Below are 16,855 nucleotides of genomic sequence, written 5' to 3' on the forward strand. Positions count from 1 at the left end.
GAAGGAAGGGAGGGAGGAAGAGAGGGAGAGAGGAAGGAAGGAAGGGGCAGAGGGAGGAAAGGAGGAAGGGAGGAAGGGAGGGAGGGAGAGAGGGAGGGAGGAAGGAAAGAAGAAATACAAAACCACAAAAAGCTAGGAATGGTGATCACTCTTGTAATCCCAGCACAAGGGAGGCTGAGACAGGCAGGACCCTGGGGATCACTGGCCACCGTAGTCCATTTGGTAATCCCCAGACCAGTGAGAAACCCTACCTCAAAAGAGGGGGCTCTGGAGATGGCTTGGTGCTTAAGAGCACTGGCTGGTTTTTTGGAGGGTGGGTGGACACCGAAGTTCAGTTCCCAGCATTCACTTGTCAGCTCACAACTGCCTGCAACTCCAGTTCCGGGGTATCTAACATTCTCCTCTGCCTCTAAAGACACCCGTCATGCATATGTGCATATGACACACAGACACACATTCAGGCAAGACACACCTACACATAAAATAGTGCGATTGGTTCCTGAGGAGCAACAGCTAAGGTTAAACTCTGGGCTCTACATACAGACACATGATGTATACTCACACACATGTATACATGCACACACATACTCACCGATCCATATACAAACACATGCACACATACACACACACACATACATAGACAGATACACATACATATGCACACACACACAAACCCATATACAAACACATGCAGACACACACACACACAAAAACATACACCGACAGACACATATACATATGCACACACACAAACCCATATACAAACACACGCAGACACACACGCAGACACACACGCACAAACACACACACAGGTTCTGAATACATTCTGCTTGACTGGAGCTCCCTCACCTGAGAGAATTTGAAGAAAGCTCATCCAGGCTTTCAGCATGGACAGCATGTGAGGCCCGGGGCAGGCAAGCTTTGGGGTTCCAGTGCCACCAGCTTGGTATGCCTTCTATGGTGGGTCTCTGCGATGTGGAGAGACCTCCAGGGACGCTGGAGCACACAGCTTTTAGATAAAAAGTCCCTCTTGCCCCAAGGGTTGGTGGGACCTTAGGAGTGCTGGCACCACTGTCCTCTGAGCCCTCAAAGGATTCTTTAGAAGGAGTTCAAGGGCTTGGTCCCCGGGGAGAGGTTAAGTAGCTAAAATGAGGATTAAGTGCTGGCCTGGCTATGGGCGTGGCCTGGGGTAGGCTATGGGCGTGGCCTGGGGGTAGGCTATGGGCGGGGCCTGGGGTAGGCTATGGGCGGGGCCTGGGGTAGGGTTTGGTACCAGCTGCTGTTCCCCAGCTCCCCTGCCTGCCTGCTAGGCCCTTGCTGCTAGCCTCTGGCTGTCTCTTCCAAAGATCTTGGGTGTGATCACCCTTATAGATCCGGGGCACTGAATGTCTCAGGGAGATTCAAGACGAGGTCCTAAGACCCACTGTACACCATCCCTGACAAGGTGGTTGAAAGGCAGAAGTGAACAAGATTTCTTTAGGGACGCACCCTTCCCTGTCCTGGGAACAGAAGTCTCAGGGACCCTGGCAGAGTCTGTAGCCAATATAGCAGAAGCAGGTAGAAGGGTCAGCTCTGTCCACCCCTCCTGACCTCTCAGGCACAGCCATGTCCTTTGGGAATCTCCACTTAAGGATAGATGGTATGGGACAGATCCTGGAAGCCAGCAGCAAGGTGGGCCTTAAAGGAGGATCAAGGTTGCTCAACCTGTTCACCTCATCCCTTCTTCCAGCTCTCCTATAGGAGAAGGGTGGGAACCACCTAAGTGTCGCCATACTGGGGCTGGGAGCATGGAGATGGTGCCTATGCTCGACAGGTTTGTGTCAGTTTGGCACAGGCTAGAATACGGAGAACCTCGTTAAGAAGATACCTCCATACATCCTGCTGTAGGCATTTTCTTAATTAGTGATCAGTATGGAAGGGCCCAGCACACTGTGGGCAGAGTCATCCCTGGGCTGCTTGGTGGTCCTGGGTTCTATAAGAAAGCAGGCTAAGCAGGCCAGGGGGAGCAAGCCGGTAAGCAGCACCCCTCCATGGTCTCTGCATCCGCTCCTGCTCCAGGTTCCTGCCTTGTTTGAGCTCCTGCCCTGAATTCCTATGATGATGAACAGCCATATAGAAGGGTTAACTGAAATAAACCCTTTCTTCCCCAAGTTGCTTTGGTCATGGTGTTTATATCACAGCAACAGAAACCCTAGTTCAGAAACCTCTCATGTGCTAAGCCCTGGGTTCCACGCCCCCATGGAGGAACTGGAAAGGGAGTCATGCCAGGCTCCAGCCAGAGTCACAGTAATGTTACCTTTTTTTAAAATTTTAAAGCAGAGTCTCATGTACCCAGAATTTTTAGTATATAATTGAGGATGGCTCGATTATAGTTGGGTCCCCAGTTACCTCTCTATTTCTGCTAAGAGACACCATGACCAAAGCAATTTATAAAAGGAAGCACTTAACTGGGGCTTGCTTACAGTTTCAAGTTCACACCCATCATGGTGGAGAACAGAAGCAGGCAGGCAGGGCAGGGCAGGGCAGGGCAGGGCAGGGAGGCAAGCAGGCAGACAGGCAGGCAGACAGGGCAGGGCAGGGTAGGGCAGGGAGGCAGGTAGGCAGGCAGGCAGGGAGGCAGGCAGGGAAGCAGGGAGGCAGGTAGGCAGGGCAGGGCAGGGCAGGGCAGGGCAGGGCAGGGCAGGGCAGGACAGGGCAGGCAGGCAGGCAAGGAGGCAAGCAGGCAGACAGGTAAGCAGACAGGCAACCAGGGCAGGGCAGGGCAGGCAGGGAAGCAAGGAGGCAGGGAGGCAGGCAGGCAGGCAGGCAGGCAGGCAGGCAGGCAGGCAGGCAGGGAGGCAGGCAGGCAGGCAGGCAGGCAGGCAGGCAGGCAGGCAGGCAGGCAGGCAGGGAGGCAGGGAGGCAGGCAGGCAGGTAGGCAGGCAGCCAGGCAGCCAGCCAGGGCAGGGCAGGGCAGGGCAGGCAGGGAGGCAGGCAGGCATGGAGACAGAGCAGTAGCTGGGAACTTACATCCTGATGTAGAAGTAGGGGGGAGGGTGGGGGCAGCAGGACTAACAGGATACTTTTTAAACCTCAAAACCTATCTCTCAGTGACACACCTCCTCCAACAAGGCCACATCCCAACCCTTCCCAAACAGTTCCACCAACTGTGGCGTAAGCATTCCAATATACTATCCTATGGGCCAATCTCATTCCAACCAACACAATGACCTTGAACTTCTGATCCTCCTGCCTCCACATCTTGAATGCTGGGATTATAGGTATCACCATGCCTGGTTTATGCAGCGCTGGGAATGAAACCCAGGGCTTCTGCGTGCTAGGCGAGAACTTTACCAGCCAGCTACATCCCCAGACCTAGCTTGATGTTTTAGCAAAATCATTCCAGAGCATATTCAGGAGGAGATAGGATTCAGAGGAACCAAGAAGGCCTGCCCTATTATTCCATAAGGTAGGCTCAGGTGGCTCCCACGCCAGGTCTCCTCTGCTTCCTAAGTAGAGGGAACAATCCCTACGCTGGTATCGCAGAAGTGAAATCATGGCGACTTCTGTTTCCAGGTAGAGAGGTCTCCACTTCTCTGCCCCCCTATCTTTAGACACTTGTAGCTCCCCTGAATGAATTCTGGCACAGAGTAACCATCTTTGCCAGGGAGCCGGGCATCCTAAACACTGTTTTCTGTGGCCACCAAGTCTGTAAACCGGGCTATGTCACTTATTATGGGCTACAGCCCCAGGTAGTGCATGCCACACACTGGGTCCTACTATCTGAGCTCGCTCACACTGTGGACTGAGAGAGTCCTCAGGCTCGGAGCTGCAGTCTTCAGGGGCCCTCTCATCCTATGGGATGTATCCAGCTCTTTACCAGTCACCCACTCTGTTACCCCCTTGCTCCAGGCCCTGCCAGCTTCGTGGAGTTGTAAGATGCTGCCTGAATCGGCCATCAACTAGGTGAAGGGACATTCTGTCTCTCAGTGGCTTTAGAACTGAAAACTGGAGACAAGATGATTCCAGAGACTTCGGGGTGTCCTGTTGTAGTAAATCTTTCATCTCAATTTGGTGGTTTCTTACCCTGCCTTAGACCGTTCAGTTCCCAGATGAAAGACACAAAACCTTTATATTGATCGATTGATTGGTTGGTTTTTCCAGACATGGTTTCTTTGTATAGCCCTGGCTGTCCTAGAACTCACTCTAGACCAGGCTGGCCTTGAACTCAGAAATCCACTTGCCTCTGCCTCCCGAGTGCTGGGATTATAAAGGTGTGCACCACCACTGCCTGGCAATTTATTTATTTTTATCTGCATGAGTACATGAAGCTGTCTTCAGACACATACCAGAAGGGAGCATTAGATCCTGTTAGAGATGGTTGTGAGCTGCCATGTGGTTGCTGGGAATTGAACTCAGGATCTCTGGAAGAGCAGTTAGTGCTCTTAACCACTGAGCCATCTCTCCAGCCCCAAAACCTTTATATTTATAATAAGCCTTTAAAGCGTTAGAGCTGGGCAGATACTAACCCTCTAAGCTATGTTTCCTACTTCCCTATCAATAACCCTGAGTTATTACTGGCCATGTTTGCTCTGGGCAGCTCTTAACTCCAATTGGCCAGCCCTCATGGCTACGCTGTCATGACTCACCTACCCCATGGTGCATTCTCCTCTCTTTTCTCCTTGTGGTCTCCTCAGACCCCAAGCCTGGAGACCAAAACCTGCTCTCCCTCCCTTCTGCCCATCTATAGGCTGTCAGCATCTTCATTCACCAATCAGGGATAACTTGTGGGGCAAGATTACATAGCATCATTTAGGTCTGTGCCTTGGGGGTCAGTATTTAGCATCACAATACAGAGCAACAGACCAAACTTCAGCAATATTCCTGACTTTTTCGAGAGCTCAGGAGCCCAGGCCCAGAGTATCCTGAAGTGGGTGGTCCTGGGGAGATGGGTCATGTGCCTCAAGTCTGCTCCTACTGGAACCCTACCTGAGAATGGCTTGCACCTCAGAGGTGGCCAAAGGAAACACATATTCCAAGGGTGAAGCTGAAGGGGCTCAGTCAGGGAGAATACAAGCCTCTCTTTGGCATTCAAAGGCTGGCTTCCATGCTGTGCTCCCAAGGGCCTGTGCCACACTCACAGGCTCGGAGGGACCCAGCAGTAGCATCACTGTCACCTGGGGCAGAGAGAAGGCAAGACGAGAAAATGCCTCTCCCAGATCTGCCGCCACACATTCCACAAGACCCTGAGGGCCGGGTACCTGTTGCCATAGCAGTGGCAACCCCATGTACTCATGAATCATCTCGGCTGCTGCTGTCTTCCTGCCCATCCGACTCTGCCTCCTGCACCACTTCCTACAGAGGCGTTTGCCGGATGCAGGGAGCATGGTTGTCGTAGGCTTCCTTTTGAGAAGAATCCAGAGGAAAGTGGTTTTACTTTAGTGACATGCTGTGGGCCACAGAGGCCAGATGGGCAGGGAACAAAGGAATCAGAATAGACCTTTGTCCCTTATGTGGGTAGTGGCAGTTAGGAACAAATGGACAGGCAGACAGACAAAGTAAAGACAGGTAGCTGAAGCCAAGCTCCGTGCTGCCGTGTTCAAGGCGTTAGTAGGTCCGTGTTTATTTAGATTTAATTTTTATCTTTAAATATTTATCTTATGTACATGGGCGTTTTGCTTACACGCATGTCTGTGCATCATATTGTGTGCCTTGGCCCATGGGGCCAGAATAGGGCATTGGATCCCCTGAGCTGGCGTTACAGATGCTGTGAGCCTCCATAGCGGTCTTCTGACATCTAGATCCTCTGGAAGCAGCCGGGGCCCTGGATGGCTGAACTATTTCTCCAGTCCTCATTTTTTTTATTAAAACATAAATGAGCATGCTCTCTCCCCAGGATTCAGAAACATGAAGATAACATCGAATACAAGGCTAGCCTGGCCTACAATGAATGAAGTTCTAGGCCAGCCTAGTCTACATAGCAAGTCCCAGGCTAGCCAGGACTGCATAGTGACACTCTGACTCAAAATTAAGCCAAACAAACAGAGCCAGGGGGGAACCTGTGGGGGGATAGAGGTCATTATTTTTATTTTGTATGTGTGGGTGTATACATGTGCACAAGTGTGTACCTGCATGTTGGAGGTCTGAGGACAGACCTCAAATATTTTTTTGGGATGGGTCTCTCATTGACTTGGAACTTCTTTTCTCTTTTCTTTTCTCTTTTCTTTTCTTTTCTTTTCTTTTCTTTCCTTTCCTTTCCTTTCCTTTCCTTTCCTTTCCTTTCCTTTCCTTTCTTTCTTTCTTTCTTTCTTTCTTTCTTTCTTTCTTTCTTTCTTTCTTTCTTTCTTTTTTGAGAGACATGGCCTCACTCTGAAGTTAGAATGGTCTAGAGCTAGCTATGTAGTCCATGATGTACTCAGAGCCGTGGGGATCCTTCTGCCCCGACCTCTCAAGTGAGGGAGTTACAGACATGAGCCACTAAGCCTGGTTTCTACCCTGGTTTGTTCCTTCCATCCCTCCCTCCCTCATCCGTCCCTTATCTCTCCCTCATCCCTCCCTCATCTCTCCCTCTCTTTTTTGACAGTCTCTCATGTATCCCAACTGACCTCAAACTTGGATGACCTTGAACGTCTGATCCTCCCGCCTCCACCTCCCGTGTGCTGGGTTTACAGGTGTGGAGCAGTGCGCCCAGAGAACTCAGAGCTGGAGCTCTATTCAAGGGCCGGCTAGACCTCCAGCCACTGAGCCCCACCCCAGCCCATCCTCACGGCCTTGGAATGACCTTGAATGTCTCACTTGTGTTCTTCCCTTGGCTCTTCTGAGTCTCCTGCTTTCCTCCTTTGGTGCTGGGGCTAGAACCCAGATATTTTTCCCCTGCTGGGCAAGCTCACTATCAGTGAGCTACATGTCCAGTCCTGGGGATTACAAAACTGCTGGCAGCTGACTGTGCTGACATTTTGCTGCCTGGAGTGGAGTGGGCAAGGTTTTGTGCAGTTCATGTTTCTGCCTTTGACATTTTCGTGTGTGTGTGTGTGTGTGTGTGTGTGTGTGTGTGTGTGTGTCTCTGTGTATGTGTTTGTCTTTCTGTGTGTGTCTGTGTGTGTTTGTGTGTGTGTCTGTGTGTTTGTGTGTCTGTGTATGTAAGTGTCTGTGTCTGTGTGTATCTGTTTATGTCTGTTTGTGTGTGTGTTTGTATATCTGTGTATATGTGTCTCAGTGTGTACATATGTGGATCTGCATGTGTGTCTACGTGTGGATCTGTTTGTGTGTGTTTGTATGTGTGTGTGTGTTTGTATGTCTGTGTATATATGTGTCTCAGTGTGTATGTGTATGGATCTCTGTGTGTCTATGTGTATGTCTGTTTGTGTGTGTGTGTGCTTGTATGTGTGTGTGTCTGTGTGTTTGTATGTCTGTGTATATATTTGTCTGTGTGTGTGTGTTTGTATGTGACTGTGTGTGTGTTTGTGTGTCTGTGTAGATATGTGTCTGTGTGTGTGTATGTGTTGTGTGTGTGTGTGTGTCTGTGTTTGTGTGTATATATATGTATATTTATGTATATATGTTTCAGTGTGTGTATGTGTGTGTGTATGTGTGTGTATATGTGTTTGTGTCTGGGGGCAGGGTCAGAGGACAACTTTTGGGGGTCAATTTTCCCTTCCTTTGTGTTGGTTCCTGGGATTGAACTCAGGCCATCAGGCTTGGCAGCAAGCCCCTTTACCCACAGCGCAGCCTTGCTGTTCTCCTAGCATTCTGTCAGCCTTGCTCTTCCCTGCTTTTAGAACTCTGAGCATGCAATGCGTGCTTACTGGTTCCCAGGCTCTGCCAAGGCTGGGCCTGTTCCCTGTGATCTCAGGGTCACTGGTTCTGGCCTCTGCCACCTCTGTTCCCCACAATGAGGCTGGCGTTATCAAAGTCGTTCTAACGTTTCCTTTTGCTTCTCTTGGTGACTCTGGTGAGTTTCTGTTTCCACTCATGGCAGGAGGGCTTGCGGCTGCTTGCTGAAGCTTGCCTGTGGGGCTCTGCCTCCTTGCGAGGGAGCGAGCTAGCGAGCTCCCATCTGTGGCTCCACTCCTCAGTAGCACCAGGCTTTCTCAACACATGTGGAAGCACCTGCCCTTCTAAGAGTGATGGATGGACTTTTGTCATCATGCTTGGGTCATTTAGCCAGCTCTATGCGGAGACTCCTGTCCCCTCTGAAGCCTCCCTCTGAGCAGCAGGCAGTTCCTTTCAGGCTCAGCAGTAGGCCCTGGCTACCGAGGGCTGCTGCGGCTCACAGTGCAATCTTTGCAGAGCTGCCTGAGTGTCAGTCAAAGTGGGTTTATTCTGGGCCCACGAGGAGGACTTACTTCTGTGAAACCTTGCTGCATAAGGGACAGGAATGTCCCTGAGTCAGGACATATGATCAAATGAAGCATCTGGTGAGTGAAGGGGTCTCTGGCTTACAGAGTCAATGGGCAGAAGAGTACCTTGCCTGAGGCCTGGCGTCTCTTGGTCAGGGCTGCCCATCACTAGTGCCCATGGTGCCCAGTACAAGCAGGACCTGGGGACAAGACTGCAGAACCAAACCTTGCACCAGCTTACAGCGAGGGCTCCTTCAAGGTAAGAGGAAAGTGTTCGTGAAGGTGACAGAGGAGAGGATGAGGAAGGCCCCTAATGGGGACTGTGTGACACTGCAGAGGGGCAGGGAGTGAAGAGAGCACAGAGGATTTAAATGACAGAGCTGATTCTGGCTCCGAAGGTCCCACCCCTACTCCCCCATCCCTCCCTGCACAGCCCTCTCCCTGGCTCAGCCCTGCCAGGCTCCGAGAGCTGACATCACTCACACCTGCACGCTCTCCAACCCCAGAGCCTTCTGCAATTAAAGTCTTAAGAGCGAGTCTCAGAAGCAGGAGGGGAAAAGCAATTTCCCGCTCAACATGTCAAAAGCTGCTCATCCCCAGCGCCCCAAGGAGAGACATCAGGCAGAAAGAGACCTGTGTGGGATTCCCAAGGCATTCTCACAGGGCAGCAGGGTCACCCCTGCTCCCTGCCATATGGGACAGCCGTTCTGTACAGGGGCCAGGGGAATAGGGTGAGGCAGGCTGAGGTCCAGATGCCAAGGTCCCACAAGGTAGGTGTCACAAAGCCAAGAACACAACATAGCAGGCGCCCCCAACCCTTTCCAAGATAAATATGGGCTGATGTCATCACCGGCCCCCGTCTATCTGTTCTCTGTTCCCAAGTCTTCTGCTGGAATGTGCCTTAAACACATCTCTCTGTGTTACGCATGCATAGGTGTGTAGATACGACATACAACACAACATCCATGCATGTGTGTGAATGCATGATGTATGTGCTTACACACCGTCTGTGTTTAAGCAGGCATGATGCAAATTTAGGCGCTCAGATATGCACGTGTGTAAGTTGATGGAGCAGATGTGGAATGTGTGTATACGTGTGTACGTCTCGATGGTGTGTGTATCATGTTCAATTTCCTCAGTATTCCAAAAGTCCATGCACACTGGTGCTGGAGCCCAGTCCAGAGCATGTAGCACATCCGCGGCCTTGGGTTCCATCTCTAGCATCAGCACAGAAGAATAAAGGGACCAGCAGGATGACTCGGCAGGTAAGAGTGCTTGCTGTGCGCACCTGAAAACCTAAATTCAATTCCTGGTCCGACGGTGGTGGAAGAAGAGCGCCGACTTTCAAAAGATGTCCTCTGACACTGACGATATCAATGGTGGTGATGATGATGATGACAAGGGCGCTGTCATTTCTTTTTATGAAAAAGAAAGAGAAATGGCACTGTGGGGGATGGCTCAGTAGGTAAAATGCTTGCCACACAAACAAGAGAATGTGAGTTTGGCGCCTCAGCAGTCATGTAAAAAGCCAGAGTGTGGTGGTGACACACGCTCTTAATCCCAGCACTGGAGAAGCAGAAGCAGGTAGATCTCTGTGAGTCTGAGGTCAGCCTGGTCTACACAGCAAGTTCTGGGCCAGCCTGGTCTACACAGCAAGTTCTGGGCCAGCCTGGTCTACACAGCAAATTCTGGGCCAGCCAGGGCTACATAGTCAGACTCTGTCTCAAAGTCAGGCCTGTGATCTGGTGCTAGGCTGGGGTGGGGGTGGGGATAGAAACAGTCAGACTAGCCAATCAGTAAGCTTCAGGCTCAGTGTTCAGGCTTCACTGTCAGGGGAAAAACAAACAACGAAAAACAAACAAACAAACAAACAAACAAAAAACGGAGGAAGAGGCATGCCCTTCATCTCTGGCATCCACATTCACACGCATGCATCTGCGCACACATGTGCGAGCACACACGCCCCCACACACCTGAGCCTAACATGTTTTATGAGGAGACAATGAAATGCAAAAATGGGCAAAGAATATAAAGAAGGGATTTAGGGCAAACAGAGACACAGCTTGATGGTTTTTTGGGTTGGAAGTGGCGTCTCAAAGAGAGGCATGCCCAGCCCCATGGCAGCTCTGTTCACCGCAGGGTGTGTGTGTGTGTGTGTGTGTGTGTGTGTGTGTGTGTGTGTGTGTAGGCTAGAGGATATCTTCGACTGTCATTCTTCAGGGACCATCCACCATGTTTTCCAGATGGGGTCTCTCACTGGCCTGGAATGGGCTAGACTGATGCCCAGGGAGGTCCTGGGAGCTGCCTGTCTCTGCTCCCCTAAGGCTGGGATTATGAAGGGTGGCACTAAGCCGCTCTCCCGAGAGCTCACTCCGATTCTTGCAAGGCAAGCACTTTACCAGCTGAGTCACCTTATACCTTACTCTTTGCCAGTCTTTTCGTATTACCCTGCTACTTTTGTTTGAGACAGGTCTCACGTAGCCCAGACCAGCCTCAAATTTGCTACATAGATAAGGCTGGCTAGCCTTCATTTAATTATTTCTCCTTCTGCCTCCTCTGCTGCCCAAGTGCTGGGATTTCAGAAGTATACCAATCTGCGTGGCCCTGCTCTGTCACCTTTTAAATTTGCCTCAGATCTGGCACGCATGCATGTGTGTATGTGTGTGTTCGTGAGTGTATACATGTTGAAACTGGACATTAGGTCAGGTGCCTTTCTCAATCATCCCCCACCCTCTTTTTTGGCACAAGGGTCTTTCACTGAATCTAGAGGTTGCCATTTCAGCTACACTGTCTGGACAGGAAGCCCCAAGGACTCAGCTTGTTTCCATTCACCAGAGCTGCAGTTACAGGTGTATAGCCCTGTGCCTGACCTTTGAACTCAGGTCCCCACGACTGTGCATCACTTTGCTGAATGAGCCATGACCTCAGCCCCAACCCCATGATCTTTGTGTCAGAAAAGAAATTTAAGAGGTAGTGGTAGCACGCACCTTTTGGGAGACATAGGCAGGTGGATCTCTGTGAGTTCCAGGCCAGCCTGGTGTACAGAGTGACAGCCAGTGCTACACAGAGAGACCCTGTCTCAAAAAAAACAAAAAAAAGAAGGAGGGTGGAGGAGGAGGAGGAGGAGGAGGAGGAGGAAGTTGTTTTGTTGTTTAAGTGTCAGCACACCCAGATTTTCTTTGCTATACCTCTTGATCTCCAACCTCGCCCGTGGTGTTGGTCATTGTTCCTGCTGTCTTAAGTGGCTGCCTTTTTTGAGAACTGCCCCAAGCCAACAAGGGGGTTTACCTGCTTCAAACAAGGACGTTTTCAATATGGTTGGTACAAGACCCTTGGGGCACTGGCTGCTTGTCTCTGGTACTTGGAAAGGTTTCTAGGGTGGTCCCCCAAAAAAACTGAGATGACCCAACAGAACAACAATCTCTACTGTCCATAAAGCAGTGAGACTTTCCCAAAAATGACTGACCCCTCTGATGTGTGCCACATCTCTACCCCGCTCTGTTCCCTTGATTGGTCTCCACATGATAAACCCATGGGGACACTTGGGGTACCCAGCCTAAGGAGATGCTGAGATGCATGGCTGGCCTTCTGCAGTTCCAGTCCTCTGCCTGCCTCACCTTCCTCCAGCAAAGGTTTGATGCCAGCTTTGAGGCATATGTTCTAGAACACCACTCCATCTTCCTACTTTCTCCTGGACTCCTAAACACCTTCCCAGGAAGACTGCCCTACAGCTGGGCATAGGAGGCCCTCTTCCTTTGCCAACCATCACCCATAATCCTCCTGGGTTGCCAAGGACAGCATTTATGAGGAAGGTGGCCAGCAGGCTCAGAGGACTGGGTCGCCAGCCTCTTCGCTGTTGAAATTCTCCTGTTGCAACTGCCATATAAACAAGGAAGCTTGAAACCACAGACAAGCCATCCCCTGGCTGTATATGCTAGAGCGTGAAAAACAAGATGTCTACAGGTCCCATGGGGCTAGCCCATCTGCTTTCTGGAACCCCTCGGCCCAGCCTCTGACACCTTCCTGCTCTCTGAGGCTGGAGGCCTTTGCAATTGGCTCTCACCACATCACTGTGTGGCCAGCTGGCTGCCTGGCTCTCAGGCCCCCACTCCCAGCCTGAATACCGGGCTCTCTGCTTCTCTTAGCCAGCCCCACTCCTACTAGCTCGGGAGCTAGCACAGGTGTTCCTTGGCTTTTGACCACTCTAGCTTCTGCCTTGTCCAGGTGTGTCACCTCTGTGTCTGTGTCCTATTCTTATTCACAAGGACACTGGTCATTAAAGTTAGTGCTCATCCTGAATCCTAGATGGCCTCATGACAGCTCCGTAACAAAGGATGCCCATGAAGATCTCTCTCCTCCTTCCTGAGGGTCTGAGCATGCATCAGTCGGTGGGTGAGCAACCCATTCAGAATCCTGGAGGCTAATCGTGTTGCTGAGGTAGTTGTCTGCGGGCATCTCTGAAGTGAGCTGGGACAATGTTGTGAGTCCTCACGTCTTGCCAAGGGAGGCTCTTCAGGGAAATGGCAGAACCCTGTGTGGGGAGAAGAGAGAGAGAGAGAGCACCGTACTTAAGGAGTCCTGAGGAAGACAATCCCCATCTTAGTGGTGTTTTGAAAGCCTCGCGTCTGTCGTGGGATGCCTACTGCCCTAGGAGGTGTACCCCCCCTTGTCTGTGGCTCTCTTGTCAAAGCTCATATCCTCCTCCCACCCCTTCCACCCCCATCTCCAGCTCCTTCCCTGAGAGCTGGCAGTGGGAAGCAGCATGGGCTAGAAAAGCAGGCGTTGACTGGAGAGGACTCCTTGCTGGCATTTACCAAAGACTCATGGTGGGCCTTTCCATAGGAGGACCTTTCCAAGGGGGCCTCAGCTTGGTCTGGCTGCTCACCCTCCCCACCCCACCCCCCATACACAGCCATGCCTGCCCTACTCAGGCCATACCCTTGATAAAAGGTTACTCCAACTCAGTTTACAGACACACTCATCCCATGCATAGCCATACCGCCCTACCTACAGCCAAGCCCCTTATCCACAGCCCTGCCCACTCTAACACTAGACACACCCACCCTACTCAGGCCACACCTACCCAGTCTAAGCCTGTGAACATCCTACACAGGCCACACCCCCTCAACTTGTGGCCACACTCATCCTTCCCAGAAGCCCCTGGACACTAAGCCTAACACACTCAGTGGACTTCTTTCACTACAAGCTCTGGAACGAACACAAAGAAACAGCTCCAGCTCCCTCCAGTCTGCTCCAACAGCCCACAAACACCTTACACATTTCTCACAAGGACACCGTGGAATGGGTGGGGTCCTCTGGCACCTGTTTCCTAGTGGGGTTGGCAATGAGGGTGGCTCTCTGCACTGGTTGTATTGGAAGGGACACTGAGGGTGGAGAAGGCTCCTCCTTCTGCGTTCTGGGCTTCTAGGCAGAGGATGCCAGGTGGCTCCTCTTGACCTTCCTGGAAAGAGCCCAAGGCTTGCTTCCAGGTCAGGCTCCCCACAGCAGCCTCTGCCTGATAACCAGTTCCTGATAACGTGGATCTGCAGGGCCTGTCCATCATGCAAACCTTGATGTAGTTCATGCCTTAGGTCCTCTGCCAGAAGCCCTTGAGATGCTTCAGTCACTTCCCTCTCCCAGCAGCTGGTCATTTTACATTTTATTCATCTATTTATGTATTTGAGACAGACTGGAGGAATCTCATTGTGCTGCTTCAAGACGCTGGCCTCTAAGGCTTTGTCCTGCCTCAGCCTCCTGAGCAGTTGGGTGTGGGCCGCCAAGCACAGCAGTGCACCTGTTTTAGGAGAAGCAGAAATGCGCAGAAATGGAGAGGCTGGTGTTCTCTGAGCGAGCTATCATGACGCTGCAGACCAAAGGCTCCGGGTCTAAGGGAAGCAACTCAGCGCCCAGCCTAGGTCTGAGGCTTTGAGCACGCATGCCAGGCTGTCCCTGCCCTTTAGGAAGCAGGTAAAAATAGAAGTCTTCACAGAGCTGACCTGGTCATCTTCCCATTGGTCTTTCCTGCTGCCCAGGCCTCCCCAGGAAGTAAGAAGCCCAAGGACAGAGCTGGCATGGGCCCTCTCATGCCACCCCTGCTCTGGCCTCAAGGACCGGGGAAGATGCCAGCTTGGTCATAACACTGGCAAGCACTATCAAAGTCAGGAGAGGCAACTCAGCCAGCGACCTAGTGTGACGCTCCTGAGCATTGAGAACAACTACTAAGTTAAAGGCTTGGGGAAGAACATTCCAGATTGGCAAGAAGTTACAACGGATCCAAAGGGACAGGGCTAAGAGTTCAGGGTGGACCCTGGGAACAGAGGATTGGTTGGTGACACCCATGATGTCATTAAGCATCCAGGAGGATGACAGCTGGTGTTAGGCACAGACCCCAAGCTCACTCCTCACCTCCATTCTTCACTGTCCTTCACCCTGTTAAGCCCTACACGACCCCGAGACATCGGTGTTTTTAACCACATCTTACAGGATCAGAGATGGGAGGTAACGTCCTTGAGGCCACACAGCTACAGAGGAACAGAGAAAGATTTAAATGTCGGTTTCCAGGGTCAGTCATCCTCTCCAGTAACATCCGGGTGTTGATGTGAGCCTGTGACTAACATACTCTCTGAGCATCTTCCAACTCACCTCCCCTGAGCCAGTGCATACCCCTGGCCACGTCTGTGATCTGCTGGGCTCCTTTGGGCTCTGGGGACGGCAGAACTGTTCCTCTTCCCTGCTGGCTGGGATGCTGCTGGTAGTGTCTTCGTGTGACAGACTAATCAATGGCTCTTATTCACGGTCACATCCAGCTGCCTGTGCACCAGGGGACTGAGGAGGGGCTCACTGGTGGCTGTATGGGTGTTGAGTGGCTTCAGGCGTCGGGCCTCTCTGCACCACTGCCCACAGTTGTCCCTGATTTGGAGGCTGGCAGTGTGATAAAGAGGCCCCAGCCCTAGGTTCCCCTTAGCCTCCTAGCTACAAGCACTGCGCCCGGAGGTCTATGCACTGACTCTGGGGCTAGCCTGCTTGCTTTCTGGGAACCCTGCCCCAGCCTCTGACATCTTCCTTTGCTAGGGGTTCATACCACATTCCCTTTCAAGCTCTCCCTACCCCCCGACCTGGCTCTATGTCTCCCATTCTCAGTTCCAACTTCAAATGGCTCCCATGGCCAGGAATAACCAAGTGACTCAGACAGCAATGGCCATGGTGATCTCTACCCCTTGTACCTTTCCTTACAAGGCCACCAGTGCCTTCTGCCAGCAGGGGTGACCTGCAGGACTCCATCTCACATCCTACATCCATTCACTTGTCCACTGTATCTATAAAGCCAGTGTGTGTGTGTATGTGTGTGTGTGTTTGTGTGTGTGTGGTGTTTAGGTGGCGGGTCAGGGAGGCTACAGTGAAAGGCAGAAGAAGCCGAGAGGGTTAAGGGCCAGGTCAAAGGCCAGTGTGGAGGCAGAAGAAAGAGGCGGCGGGGGCAGGGAGGGAAGGGGAAAGGGCTTGCTGTCCCTAGAGTGTTCTGGGATGTCCTCTGGGTAGAGCTGGATACACAGGAAGCAGGTCGGAACAGATAGGAAGCTAGGAGCAGCGACCGAGGGCTTGCCAAAGGCCCAGGGCACGAGTAGGCCTAGTTCCTCCTGCAAACCCTGATGGTCTTCTTCCTAGGTCAGTACTGCTACCTGGCCAGTCACATGCTACCTTGCCGAGGTTGCTGCTGGCCAGTCTACCAGGGCAGGTCACCTCCCTGCTTGGGAATGAAGGCGGGTGCCAAGCTCCTCCCAGCGGGGTAATTATTGCTCTTCTCCTGCCCACCTTCCTTGAGGTAGCTGGCTGTGGTGGAGCCCACGGGCAGCCTGCCCACCACATCTACCCTGCTTGCTGCCCTGCCTGCCCTGCCGGCTCCACAACATTCCCTCCCCAGGGAGGAGCTGACCCCTGGCCGCCTGATGCCTCTGCTGTGACTCACAGGGCTGGCCTCGGGCAGAGAGGGGCTGGTCCAGGGGCTTGGCCTTGGACGTCACCATAACCAATGGACTTCGAGTGGATCCTGCCCCCTGGCTGTTTGCACATAAAATGCTCTGCGATTCTTTTACCCACACAAAGCTGGTGCTAGCGTCCGGTATATTTCCTGCTGGCCTTTTTACGATGCACATCTGTGCACATTTTTAATGAGGCTGACGTGTAAACGTGCACCCAGTGATGATAACCCTAGCAACATTTCCCCAGGACACTTAAAACATGCAACAGCTGCATTGAGATATAACAGCAGACTGTAAATCTTTTTCTAGAAAGAGAGAGAAAAAAATTCGATTGTTTTTAGTAAATCTTCAGTTGCACAGCACCTCCGTAATCTAATTCCACAGCATTCTAATTTCTCTCCCAACCACCCCTATGCCCGTGAGCAGTCATTCTGTGCCCCCCCCTGCTTTTCCTAGGCCCTTGGGGCAAACCCCAACTATTTTCTCTCTGTGGATCTGCTTCACTGGGCGTTTTCCTGCCACACAAAAGCCTTTTGAGACTGCACACGTTTTGTGAACCCC

General features: G+C 51.8%; 1 long non-coding RNA gene across 1 annotated transcript; it reads right to left on the reverse strand.

Annotated features, from left to right (window-relative positions):
• Positions 1-11,425: 11,425 nt before the first annotated feature.
• Positions 11,426-16,584, reverse strand: Gm11755. The gene is made up of 4 exons (XR_880345.1): positions 14,961-16,584; positions 14,724-14,839; positions 13,888-14,112; positions 11,426-12,849 (listed from the first exon to the last, which is right to left on the reverse strand). It is a non-coding gene; the product is annotated as a predicted gene 11755 (long non-coding RNA).
• Positions 16,585-16,855: the final 271 nt, after the last annotated feature.

The sequence above is a fragment of the Mus musculus genome, chromosome 11 (assembly GCF_000001635.26).
Source record: "Mus musculus strain C57BL/6J chromosome 11, GRCm38.p6 C57BL/6J".
In the NCBI taxonomy this organism is placed as follows: Eukaryota; Metazoa; Chordata; class Mammalia; order Rodentia; family Muridae; genus Mus; species Mus musculus.